Source organism: Chinchilla lanigera, unplaced genomic scaffold, assembly GCF_000276665.1.
Source record: "Chinchilla lanigera isolate Chin_1 unplaced genomic scaffold, ChiLan1.0 scaffold00037, whole genome shotgun sequence".
In the NCBI taxonomy this organism is placed as follows: Eukaryota; Metazoa; Chordata; class Mammalia; order Rodentia; family Chinchillidae; genus Chinchilla; species Chinchilla lanigera.
Genome location: NW_004955438.1, coordinates 11,487,150 through 11,500,048, shown reverse-complemented (window position 1 = coordinate 11,500,048; position 12,899 = coordinate 11,487,150). Strand labels below are relative to the sequence as shown.

Sequence of the window (12,899 nt, the reverse complement as noted above, 5' to 3'; positions counted from 1 at the left end):
TTTAATTAGTCAGCTTTTGCTATAAAACACAGAACCCCGGCATCTCTGCGGGTTACAATAACAAATATTTGTTTTTACTCACATTGCATGAGGGCTGCAGGCTAATTGTGCTTCTGTTCAACTGTCAGGATCTGCTGGACTCTTGTGGGTTTAGCTGGGCTCAGCGAGGGTAGCAGTATGTGCCTTCTCATTCTGGTACCAGTGCTGGAGGAACAGCCCTGACCTGGGATTTGCTATAACCATGGTAAAGGACAAGAATTCAGGAGGAATGGCAGTAGACTATGAGAGCACATTAAATACTTGGGCATATACATGCTTCCCATTTATTTGTGTCTCTTTAACCAAAGAAAGTCACACAGCCAAGTCCAAAGTCAATGTGTCCTGTCTGCAGGGAAGCACAACAAAGCAAGAAGGCAACACATGATTGTGAACAAATAATACAAGCACCTAACTCATGGTAGTGGTTACCTCTGGAGAGGCAGGAAGAAGATTGGGCAGAGGAGCTTGTGAGTAAGGCAATGTTATCAAGAACTATAACATAATTTTATAAAAGGGTGCAAACATGGCAATGGTAGGTGATGGAGGTATAGATAATTGTTTAGTTACCTTTGGGATTTAGTCTTCCAGTTTTGCAGAAATAATGGGTTGATGAGTGGGTTAAGGATGTTTTGGGGGGGCTGGGGATTTAGCTCAGCGGCAAAGCGCCTGCCTGGCAAGCGCAAGGTAGTGAGTTCGATCCCTGGTACCTGAAGAAAAACAAAAAACAAAAAAAACCAAAGGATGTTTTTGGGAATAGTTAAGAGGTAATTGAAGAATGACAGATAAAATAATAAAGACCTGGATGACAGCCCTCAGAACAGAAATTGAGTAATGGAGTTATTGAAAAGCTAGAATTTTGACCAAATTTGAGAGCTAATTAAATATGAAGGGTCAGAGAGGGGAATGAACTAAAAATGCCCACATAGCTGAGTCAGGAGTAGCTTCCAGCTCAGGTGCAGGTTGGAGAAATGGCCATTCTCTCTGCCAGAGAACAGAGGAAGACAGACGACAGGTCTTCATTTGTTTACTTATTTTTTCCTTTGCTTGATCTTTCTCACCACTGGTTTTCAAGCCAAAAGTGCATTCACTCCTTTCATTTGTTTTGTATTTTTCCTGGAAGTAAGTCTTTTCACAGCAGAGTTCTGTTTATACAAAGATAGGGGTCGATGGATTACTGTAAGCTGGTCAGGAATGGGTTGTCTGAAGAGGAAAGTGTCCACAGTGAAAACTCTGCCTCAACAGCACATCAGTACATAATTATTATAGACTTCTCCTTTTCCTCCTCCTCCTCCTCCTCATCCTATTCCTTACCTCCTCCTCTTCTTTACTTCTTCCTCCTCTCCCTCCCCCTCCTCCTCTTCTTCTCCTTCTTCTTCACTGTTTTGGAGACTCATTTGCCATCATCAAATGCATGTATTAATTTATTTGACATAAGCCTGGAGTTTCAGACAGAGATATGCCTCCATGAGTGACTGATAGATAACAAGATCAGTCTTAAGATTTGGAATCTCAATACAGGACTTATGACTTTTTAAAAATTGGGAGTTCATTTTTGAAAATGCTGTTCATTTCTCTTCTATAACTTGCCCTCAGTCATTATGGAGGGAGTATCTCTCTCCCCTTGGGACTTCCTAAACAGAATTATTGGATCAGCCTAATCAAAATATAGTCTCCAAATTGTTCAAAAAAAAACCTCTCCAATGTTTCACACAATATCATAACAAACATAAGAAAAACAGCTAGAATTTCTTATATGCATATAAACAGAGTTTGAGAAAAGAAAATACCACTTTTTTTGGTTAAAATAAGCCTGCCATTACATCTGGACTATGCCTTAATTCCTCCTCACTCAACTATACTTAGGAAGGGACTGGAAGCTAATAGCTAATTCCTGTACCCATGATTCTATCCCACTCTACAACCTATCTCCACTATCATGTCTGCAGCTCATATTTCTAGCAGTACAATGCTATGATCCTATTCCATTTAAAACAGGGCTGAAAGAAATGGTGCTGCTGAAATTGCCTGGATCTCGCCTGTTAGCTTTCATCCTTACAGTGCAGGAAGAACATAACAGAAGAAATTCTGGGCTATCGGCCCAGTTTTTCTTCCACTCTGTAATATTTAGCAAATCACGTAATATTTCAGTGGTTCAATTGCTTCATCTATAAGATGAGAAAAGTGATAGCCACAATGTGTATTTTTTGAGGATCAAATGCGATAATTTATGTGAAAGTGCCAGTGCTTGTTACAGCAGAGCTTCTCAGATTTGGGTGTGTATATAAATATATATATGAGGATGGAACACATATTTGGGTTCTGTGGGGTGATGCTGGGGCCTGATTCTGTGCTTCTGGCAAGCTTGAAAGAGGTGCTAACACAGCAGACCCAAAGGCCATAGCACGAATAGTATGGTATGCCCTGTGCTATCCATTATGGTAGCCATTGGCTGCACGTGGTCATTTCAATTAAAATTAGTTCAACTGAATAAAATTTTAAATTCAATTTATTAAGAGCTGTAACCACACTTAAAGTGTTTGCAGTTTCCTTTGTAGTCACTTCCTGTAGTGGCTATGATATTAGACAACACAGTATAAGCACATTCCTATCATTGCACTAAGTTCTATTGGGACAGTGCTCCACGAATTGCTGTAGACATGTTTCAAAAAGCCATCCAATAATATTCAAATGGTATTTACTGAGCATGTTCCCTGCATATTTCTCCGTACAAATAATATAGAAGTTATCAAAACCAAGTACTTTGCCTCATAGAGTTTAATTCCAGTCATTACTGATTTGAATAAATAAGAGATTATCACAAGGTGGATTAGGGCATGGGTGCTCTCTCATAAGTAGACTCCACATTTGTCCTATGATATCCTCATAGCAGAACTCAATATTCCACCATATGCCCTGCTATAGTTTGGTTTTTGAATGTTCCCCCAAAGGTTCATGTGTTGGCTTTTGGGTACTTTTTGCAGGTGGTGGAACTTCTAAGAGGTGAGACCTAATAGGCATTTGGGTTACTGGGGATAGGCCCTGGAAAGGAACTGTGGTATCGGCTTAATAATATCCCTTAGTTATTGCAGGCTGATCAGGTCTGCAATCTCCTGAATGAGTGTATGGCAAAGGCTAAATAAAAAGAGGCAAATGGAATTATTTCAGGGCTCCAGGAGGATCAAAGCCCTCTCACAGAATTCAAGATTCTTTCAGGGCTAAGACCAAGACCTTCTCTGGGTGGCCTGTATTTATTTGGTTATCAGAAGAAGGCAGGGGAGTACTCAGGAAGGGTGGAACCACTCAAGGACTTCTCTAAGGTATTAAGTTAATCCACTCAAGAAGGGTGGAAACACTCAAGAATGAGATGCCTGAGGCTATAGTCTTTATTCAGTTGAGATCTGATCCAGGTGTCCTTGGCTGTGATCTTGTCTTATCCTTTGAGGCTTTCTGGATTCATCCACCACTACAGGCAGTAGGAGGGATTAGTGACTCACAGAGGTTCACTTATTATGAGTCTGCCCTTTCCAGATAAGGAGCCTAGGCCTTGGACAGATTCACAAGTGAATATGAAAAGCCAGTTGATTAATTTAAATCCTGCTCAGGTCTGCTTTTTAGTGGTCTCTATCACTGTGAGACTCCAATGTCTTCCTGTTCTCTTTTCTAACTAGTTCATGATATAAGTAGTATTCTACATGCTCCCACCATGATGCTCTCTCTTGCCATAAGCCCAAACCAATAAGGCCCCTTGATCATGTACTGAAACCTCTGAAAAATGTGAGCCAAAATAAACATTTTGTCTTACAAGCTGTTTATCTCAGGTATTTTGTTACAGTGACAGAAAGCTGACTAACACATCTCCCAAGGCATAGTACTCAACTCATAAGTAAAAAATTATTGAAAATTTTACTAAGGAATTTTTAAGGATGCTAAAAGGAAACATATTATATAGCACAGAGTGCCTTTGATATTATTTTCTTTTTTCTTTTTTAGTTGTGAAAGTATTAAATAAATATAATTTTTACCTGCATCTCACTCCATTTCCTAAAATGCCCTATACAGTACTTCTTTTTAAGTACTTTTCTAGTCACTCATGGCAGAGACTTTCCCAGTATTTCCCCCTTTGGTGCAGAGAAATCTATCTCTGTCCAGCTCCTCAAGGCTTGTATCTCTGTATCTTTCACTCCTTAGTCCTACCACAGCATTAATTGCCTGCAATCAACTTGCCTTCACATTACTGACAGCAAACATTGCTGTTTAGCTGATACTAGCTTTTGCCAACTCATGAGAGCCAATAGAGCTTGTCTCTTCCCACTTTGCATTCCCAGGTGAACTCACATTGGAAAGCTTGACTTCATCATAGTAGGACTGTTTACACCACAAAAATTGGCATATGCTACAAACCAGAGAGCTGAGAGGTAATGTTTAAACATTTACCAGCATGTCATTGGATATAGATATGATGTGGTGCCCAGTGTAATTTATAATTTATTTGGAAGACCCTGTCCTACTCTGAACCTTCAGATTCTTCTTTGTTCTCTACCGTGAAGTCTGACCTGGGAAACTGACCAACAGGGACCCACTCTGTCAGGAAGGAGGAGAGGCAGCCACTCTGATCATTCCAAGGCCATTCCATGACAGAGCAGTCCACAGTGTCAGGAAAGATGTCAGGAAGAAAATGAGAATGAATATCCCCCTCCCCAAATTTGCCCCTATTGATAAAATACACAATGCACTCACTTACCTACAGGTGTGATTCTTTCTGTTTGTGACCAAAGCATCTCAGTTCATTTTCTCTGTGACTACTAAACTGAAAAATCAAAGAAATACATTGGTGATCAAGGAAAATTGGTCTAACTTTTCATATCACAACTGCCCTTAGCTCTACCATGGGTGAACATTCTGGAACTACAAACACCAAGAACTACCTTTGCTCATCATTGGGGTTGGGGTGGGGAAATTAAGTCCAGTGATATGAAAGTCATTTGGGGGATTGGAAGAAGTTCTGAGTTGGGCAGGCTCTAGGAAAATCTCCTTTTCAGACCTTGTTTTCCCTTTTCTGTGCCAGGGGCTGAGGCCTGAGCCAGGTCTACAGGCCGGTAGAGGTTATACCTCCTAGGAGACTCCTAACTCCAGCCTACTGTTTTTATACTTCCCTTTTCTATTTCTTGAGGTCTGCAGACATCCAGTGAGGGCTTGTTTGCTTTGGACCAAACCCTTTCTCTTGGTGGGAGAGAGAGTAAGAGAGGCCCTCACTTGGACTTATCCTTGGTTTCAGCAGGCCCTAGGCCTGCTCACGTCAACACTGGCTGTTAGGTTCTGCTGAATGTTAGGTTCTGCCCTAACATTTCAGTGTGGAAGTCACAATGATAGAGGCAGCACCCAAGGAGTAGGGGGCCACTGGTCCAGATGATTGGGGAAAAGAGGAAAAGAAGCTCTTCTGAGAGGGAACCAGCCACAGATAGCACATCCCTACACACACACACACACACACACACACACACTCCTGCTCCTTTATTCCATTTGGATCCACTGTCAGCTCTTTGTCTCTTAATTATAGTCTCTAAGGGCCAATTTTGCAATGAATTGGCACCTAAATTGAGCCTGTGTCTTTTTTTACACTGCCATTTGGTTTTTAATAGTTTGATTAAGTAAGCCACTCAGGTAAATCACCTTGTTTTAAGGAGGCGTTTAGGGCTATGAGGGTAGGGGAAGATAGTCTTTATGATATGGTCTGCTTAAAGGCAGAAGCAGAGCTAGCAAAGAGCACAGATCCCAGAGGCACCCCCTCACCTTATGTCTGGTGATAAATCTCTCTCTGTGTCTTTTACCTGACTCTCAGCTGATGACCTTGCTTACTTCAGTGAAATAATAGGAGCCATGAGAGGAGAATGTCACCTGCTCCCTGACACATCCTTCCAGGTAATATTGCCTACCCCTTTATATTGCATCATTTGCCCTGTAATTGTGCATAGAGCTATCTAGGCTTCTATCTAAAGTCAAACCCAACACTGCAATGCAATGCCTTACCTCCTGCAGTAGTATAGCATCCCCAAGATTGCGATGGCATCCCCAAGCTTCCCCATTACAAGACCATTCCCTGGATGACCTTGGACTCACCCAGTCTTCCCCCTTTCCTGGCTTGCAGTTCTTGAGAATAATTGCAAAGTGAGCAGAGATGGAGAGGGACTGCCTGAGACAGCTCAAGCCTTGTTCCTCCCTCCCCTAGGAACAGGGTACCCTTCAAAGCTTTGACTGGTGAGTCACATATCCCCTGAGCTGTATAACTCAGGACAGGCTCCCTTTCCGGCTCTCTCAGGTGTGGTGAGCGCGTGTAGAGTGAAGACTCATTTATCTTGGGAAGCTTGTTTGCAATCATGGGACCAACTCACAATGGACCCCAGATTTCTTTTGTCCCTTGCTACCTATTTCTAATAAAGCCACTCCATAAACTTGCATGTGAATGTATTCTGCCTCACTGGACTCAGACAAACAGGTAACCAACCAATTTATTGTGGACCTAAGCAGCAGCCCAGGATGATGCTGTGGGCACACGTGTATAGATTCCTACTTCTGCCAGTTGCCATAGTGATGATTCTCCACATGGTGGGAGTCCTCTCTCGGCATTGAGGATTAGCGAACCTGCTCCACACTTCTCTCTCCTGGATCATTCCCATCAGCACACACACACATGATGTATACTGCCTATATAAAACAAAGCAAGACAAAAAATAGAAATAAATGCTTCTTTTGGCCTAATATTGCCAGTCCAGATACTACCCCTCTCTCACTCCCTTTTATAGGCAAATACCTTAAATGGGTTATCTACTACTACTGGCTTCACTCCTCTCCTTTTAATCTTTCTAGACCTCTTTCAAGTCAGATTTTCATTGCTGTGAAAGACTTCTAAATCCAAAGGTCAAATTTAAGTTCTGTTCTTTTTCCATCATTTGACTCATATGACACTGTCCCCCCATACACACACTTTCTCTCTCTCTCTCTCTCTCTCTCTCCACTAGGCTTCCAGCTCACCACTATTTCTCTGCTGGTTTCCTTCTTATTCCTCGCTGCTCCTCAGGACCTCTATCAGTGGTTAATCACCAGAGAATGCAGGGGCTTTCTGCATTTTCTGTGTTCTGGATAACATCATCCTCCCCTACTTATTGCTACCCCACCCTTCCAATAATTGCGTGACCTAAATCCAGTATTAATTCCCTTCTGCCTAAATACCTACAGCAGTTTCTGTCTTCTGACTGATAAACTTGACTGATGCAAATATGTGTCTTCCATTTGTATGACAGTTTATGGTTTTTGAAAAGCTTTTGAATGAACTCATTTAAATTCTACAGTTCTCTAAGGCCAGCATAGCAAAGAGTATTATGGCCATTTTTACATGTGAACAGAAAAATAGACAAGCAGGGACCTCATTGCAAGTCTTGTCTTTTCTTTTAACCAGCTTAGTAATTTTGGCCAATGTACTTAATCTTCTTACACCCCCTTATCTGCAAAACAAAGAGATTGAATTAAAATTGTTATCTTTCAGTTTCACAGCAACTCACAATAAGAAATATATTCTACATCACCACCCTGTACTTACATCTGCATGAACATAAAAAATTAAAATGGTAGTTTCCTGAAATAATACCCTTAACAAGTACAACATGCTCTGATTTTTTTACTTGTGCTACTTAGTTTTAAATTTCCCTTGGTGATCAACTACCTAGATTTCACAGCCCAGGTATATAAAGTGGGGAAATTTTCTTTCATACCCTTTCACTAGGATGCTTCTACATCACCAAAAGCATTAAAGCAATGGCAATTGACCATGGATGGAAATTTCTGAGACCATGAGCCAAAGTAAGCCTTTCCTCCTTTAAGTTGTTTTTCTCTGGTATTTTGTCACAGTGACTGAAAGCTGATGAGCACACTTCTGTTCCATTAACACATCCCAAGTTCTACTGCCTCAGGACCTTAGTACTTACTGTTCCTTCTACCTGAAATGACCTTCTCCTCAATCTTTGAATGATGAGCCCCTTTTCCCATTTAAGTCTCAGATCAAATAGCATCTGTTCCAAGAAAACTTTTCCTGGATATCAGGGTAAATGGCTGTTCCAAACCTCTGCTCTCCAGAACAACAACTTGTTTTATTTCTGTATTACTACTTACCGTTATTGATAGTTATGTCTTCTACTTAATTTTCATTAATTGTTAGTCTTCTAGAATGTAAAATCAATGAGAAGGAACCTTGCCTGGAATGTTCACTGCATCCAGAATGGAGTTGCACACATTACTAGGTCCCTAGCAGTTACAGAACAAAGAGTTCTACAACTACCCCTTATAGATTAAACAAGAGAACTAAATCTCAGAGAATATGTAAAACTCATACAGAAGGGAAAGGAGATGGGCATCCTAGGCTGAGAAAACAGAGGAGCATATGTGGTTGGCACTGATACATAAAACAGCTTAACACTCTGGGGAAGAGGCCAAATGTAGGTAGGCACAGGACAAGAAAAACTGTGTGCCATGCCATGCTAAAAAGTGGGAAATTATTCCTGCATGGGATGAGCTACTGAAGGTTTTGATCAAAGCAAAAGGAAATAGACTGAGAAAGAAGCATGATGGTCATAGACTGATCTACAGAGGGAAAGATGGGTGGCCAATGGAAGGAAGGACATGTTTTTTTAAAATCTTGCAGAGGACTCATACTGGACCTGCATTAGCCAGGTCATCATAAAGATTTGGCAAGCACTGTAAGATGAACTAAGGAAGAGAGAGACCAGAGTCAGGGACACTAATTAGGAGTTTTACATATTGCAGACATTATGTGACTAGGGACTAAATAAGAATGGCATTGTTAATAATGACAAATGAGGGAAAAGAGTCTTTATAGAGAATCAGGATGTAGTGAAGGATTGGCCATTGTGGTCAAAGACAAATGAAAGTCGAAGATAACTTCAAGGTATAAGGCTCCAGGAACTAAGGATGGCTAGAGTTGCCACAAGATTATATCTTCTAAGGGAAAGATGACAATATGGGTTTTACATGTAACCATTCAAAGTGAGACACCCAAGTGGCTGAGTCCCAAGGTAGTGACACATTCAGAAAACACTGTCCAATAGTTCAAATAAGAAAAGGAAATCCATTCCTTGCTAAAGCTAAGGGCATGGAAAAGGATCCAAAATATAGATGACCTTACTCACATTATAGTCTTCTCTCCTTGTTTTTTCTTCCCTTCAGTCCCCGTCTACTGTCTCCTCCCTACTCCCACCCCCACTATTCCATCTCTTCTGCTCTCCCTCCTTTCCCTTCCTGTCTTACTCAGATTAATTTAGCTTGTCTCCCAAAGCGGAAGAATTCCACCTCTTCAGAAGAAAGGATAGTATTCTAATTAGCATGCTAGGAATGAAAGTCTTAGAACGAACTTACCCATTCAATCATACAGCTGTTCATTGAACACTTAGCATAAGAGACATATAGAAGTATGTTCAGGATATGCAAAATGAATCAAACATGAAACACTGATCTTTTTATATCCTGTCACAAATGGATACATATTTGAGGCAGCAGCTAGGCATCCAATAGTACTATAATCCAGCCTATTAGCAATGACGATTTTTTGAGAAGTTTAAGAATTCAGTGATTTGTGGCAAAAGGTAGTTATGAACTTGAGCACCTACTGTGTACCCAGAACTATGCTAGGCACTGGGAACACACCAGGAAACAAAATATATTCCCTGCCCTTTCTGGAGCTTCTCTCTGGCTGGAGAGAAGACACACACTAAGTATTTATTTGACTCACATGCGGTATTTCTGCAAAGGGAAAATACAGACCGTGATGAGAACTGGGTAGCAGAATTGGCCCTATACAAGCTTCATGGCAGGCTTTTCTGAGAAAGTAATTAAAGCAGGCCTGAGAAACCGAGGTGGGATTGATGGAAGAGATGGAAAGGTCCCAGTAAATGGGAACAATATATGCTGAAGTCCAAGTCGCTTTATCTCTCTACACTTTCAAATCCACATGCATAACAGAGACGTGATCGAGCCTGCCTCACGAGATGATCTGAAGGTAAATGAGCTAAGCACCTGGGTGAATATCTGTCCTGTTGCTTCCCACCATCCACATACCTCTCCGATTTGGAGTGGGTCCCAGGTAAGGTGGACAGCAGCACTACAGAGGCCGGAGGAAGGTGAAGGCTCTCCTCCCAACTCCTGGAAGTTACTACATGGTCAAGCTGTGTAGGCTGGGGCATTCAGATGCTGCTGTCCACCCTTAAGTTTGGAGACAAACAAAAGAAAAGAAACAGAAGGATCACTTGTGTTGGCTTTAGAGACAGCCTAAGTCCAGCTGCATCTCAAAATCCAACGAGCAGAAACCATGAGCAGCAGGAAGGTGAATGATGCAGCCAGGTGAGGCTGGAGCAGCATTCTGGGCAGATGTTCCTGTGGTGTGGCCTTGACCCACCTTCTACCCCACTCCCTTTCTTCCTATCCCTTAGGCCCAGTTCACCAATTATCTCACCATGTCTCTGTTCCAGGTCACATCCTTCTGACATACATTCCCTTTCTGCTCAAGTTAGCCAGACTTGGTTTCCATTATTTGCAACCCAAACCCCCAATCTTAGCACCTAATAAAGTAATCATTACAAAAATGACGTCCAAAACAAACATTATATGGTAGTTTGTTGTTACTGGAAGATATTGAAATCATGGAAATAAAGAGGTAAGCTTTCTTCCAATGAAATAGCAGTCATAACTATACTTTAAATTGTTCCTGGGCAGAGACGCCCATGTTCAGAATGATTGTTAACAAAAAACAGCTGGAAAAATGGTAAAGTGCCAGCCCATTACCACCCTCACCCTGCTTCAACACTCCTCTATTGTTGTGGTTTACACTAGAGCCCAATATTTACATCCTTCTATAGAATGAATACTGAAGTATACCCAGGAAGTAACTAGATTTTAATATAAGTCACAGCAAGCCCCCAGAGATAAAAACTGGGCTGATATGTAGCAGTTATGAGACAACTAGCTGCAGAAATTAGAAGTAAAATTCTTTAGGACAGGGGGAGGGGTACTTAATTGGTGCAGCATATGATGGGACATGTCCTCCAGGATTTAATAAAGTTTAGATTATCTGAATCTAATTGCAAGGCCATTTGCAAAATCAAGTTACTAGATAGCATTTTTAAAAAATGACTCATGCTACCAGGAAGTGCTGCTGCACAAATGATTATGTGCCTTATCCCTGAAGGCTGTTCCCCTTGTCATAAAATAAAGCTCCTGCTAAGCCCCTTGCATGTTATCAAACCTGCCTTGGTAATGATTGCCTCTAGCAGGAGGGAAGAGACCTAGCGAACATAATAACAAAGCAGGTGAAAGAGGGTGTAACCCTTTACCCCAGAATCTGACTATTTTTCATGATGTCCAGGAGCATTCATGTCTCATTGCTACAATGGTTTCCTAGCTTGTCTCTGTTAAGGAAAAAATAAAAACAGAGACCACAGTTCAGATACTCCCCAGGGACAACCACCTACAGCTGTGTAACCAAAACTCAAGTCACCCTGATGGTCCTGAAACATTCTGCTCAAATCGTAAACACAAAACATTAACTTTGCATCTGTGTTAGCATGATTCACTGAAACTACACCAATCAGGTGTAGAAAAATTAGTGCAAACAGCTGCTTGTCCTAAAAAGAATAACATATAACTTTCAACGATGAAAAAGGTTGAAATACATCCTCTTTTATGTTTGTAAACTACGTGGCTGCAGCTGTTGTGAGACTAGCTTCTTACTGCCTAGTCTGAGGCCTCCTAGATTGCAATATGTACCTTCTTTTAACATACAATGATACATTTTTAATTTCTAAATTTGATCTGATTTTATTTTTTTTAAAGAGAGTAGTAAATGAGAAACAAACAAACAAAATAAATAGAACAATAGCAGCATACCAGTATCACAAACATAAACAAATCAAAGCAAGAACATTCAAACTGATACAAGGTCTCAAGACAAAATAATACGAATCAACAGTGGTTGTTACATTACATATTGCTATCCTCAATTACATTGCTTAGATTACTAGATGTAAGAATGAAAGATTGCTCAAACCATTAAAGAGAATAAGAAAATAATTCTTTCTCCCTACAGCCTCTCCAGCATTTGTTATTGGTTGATTTCTTGATGATAGCCATTCTTTCTGGGGTGAGATGGAATCTCAGTGTTGTTTTAATTTGTATTTCTCAAATGACTAATGTCACTGAACATTATTTCATGTATTTATTTGCCATTAGTATCTCTTCATTAAAGAGATAATATCTCTTCATTATTAGAGATAATCCAGAGTTTCACTAGGCAAGATGGTAGGAGTTTACCATTGTAATTCCATTACATATTGTTACCTTCAAATCGGTTGCTCAGACCTCCAGACACACGCATGCAAAGTCGATCAGAATATAAAAACTTGTAAGCATTAACTGTTCATTTCAATACACCATCAGACATCAGCAATACAGTCATCACAGCTATTCATATATACATTTATATTTTGCCTTCTTTCTTTTTTCTCCTTTTCCTCACCCCAGTCATCCCTTCCTTTGAGCAATTTCTTTCCCTTTCCTATTATCTACTGTACATTTTGAGTTTTACCTAGTCCTTCAGGTTCCTATAACAAGGAGACAATATGATGTTTACACATGTGGGTCCGATTTATTTCACTTATGAGTATGGTCTCCAGTTGCATCCATTTACCTACAAAAGCCTCGAGTCTACCTTTTTTAATAGCTGAGTAATACTCCATTGTATAAAAATACCACAACTTTTTTATCCATTGCTCAGTGGATGGGCATTTGGGTTGTTTCCAAGA

The 12,899-nt window shown here is 40.6% G+C and overlaps 1 long non-coding RNA gene across 1 annotated transcript in view; it reads left to right on the top strand.

The window, feature by feature from the left end:
* The first annotated feature begins 499 nt into the window (after positions 1-499).
* LOC102009219 overlaps positions 500-12,899 on the top strand; it is an 18,003-nt gene continuing 5,603 nt past the window's right edge. The window contains exons 1-2 of the long non-coding RNA XR_261927.2: positions 500-571; positions 5,879-5,958. This is a non-coding gene — a long non-coding RNA (uncharacterized LOC102009219). The remainder of the gene's footprint in view (positions 572-5,878; positions 5,959-12,899) is intronic.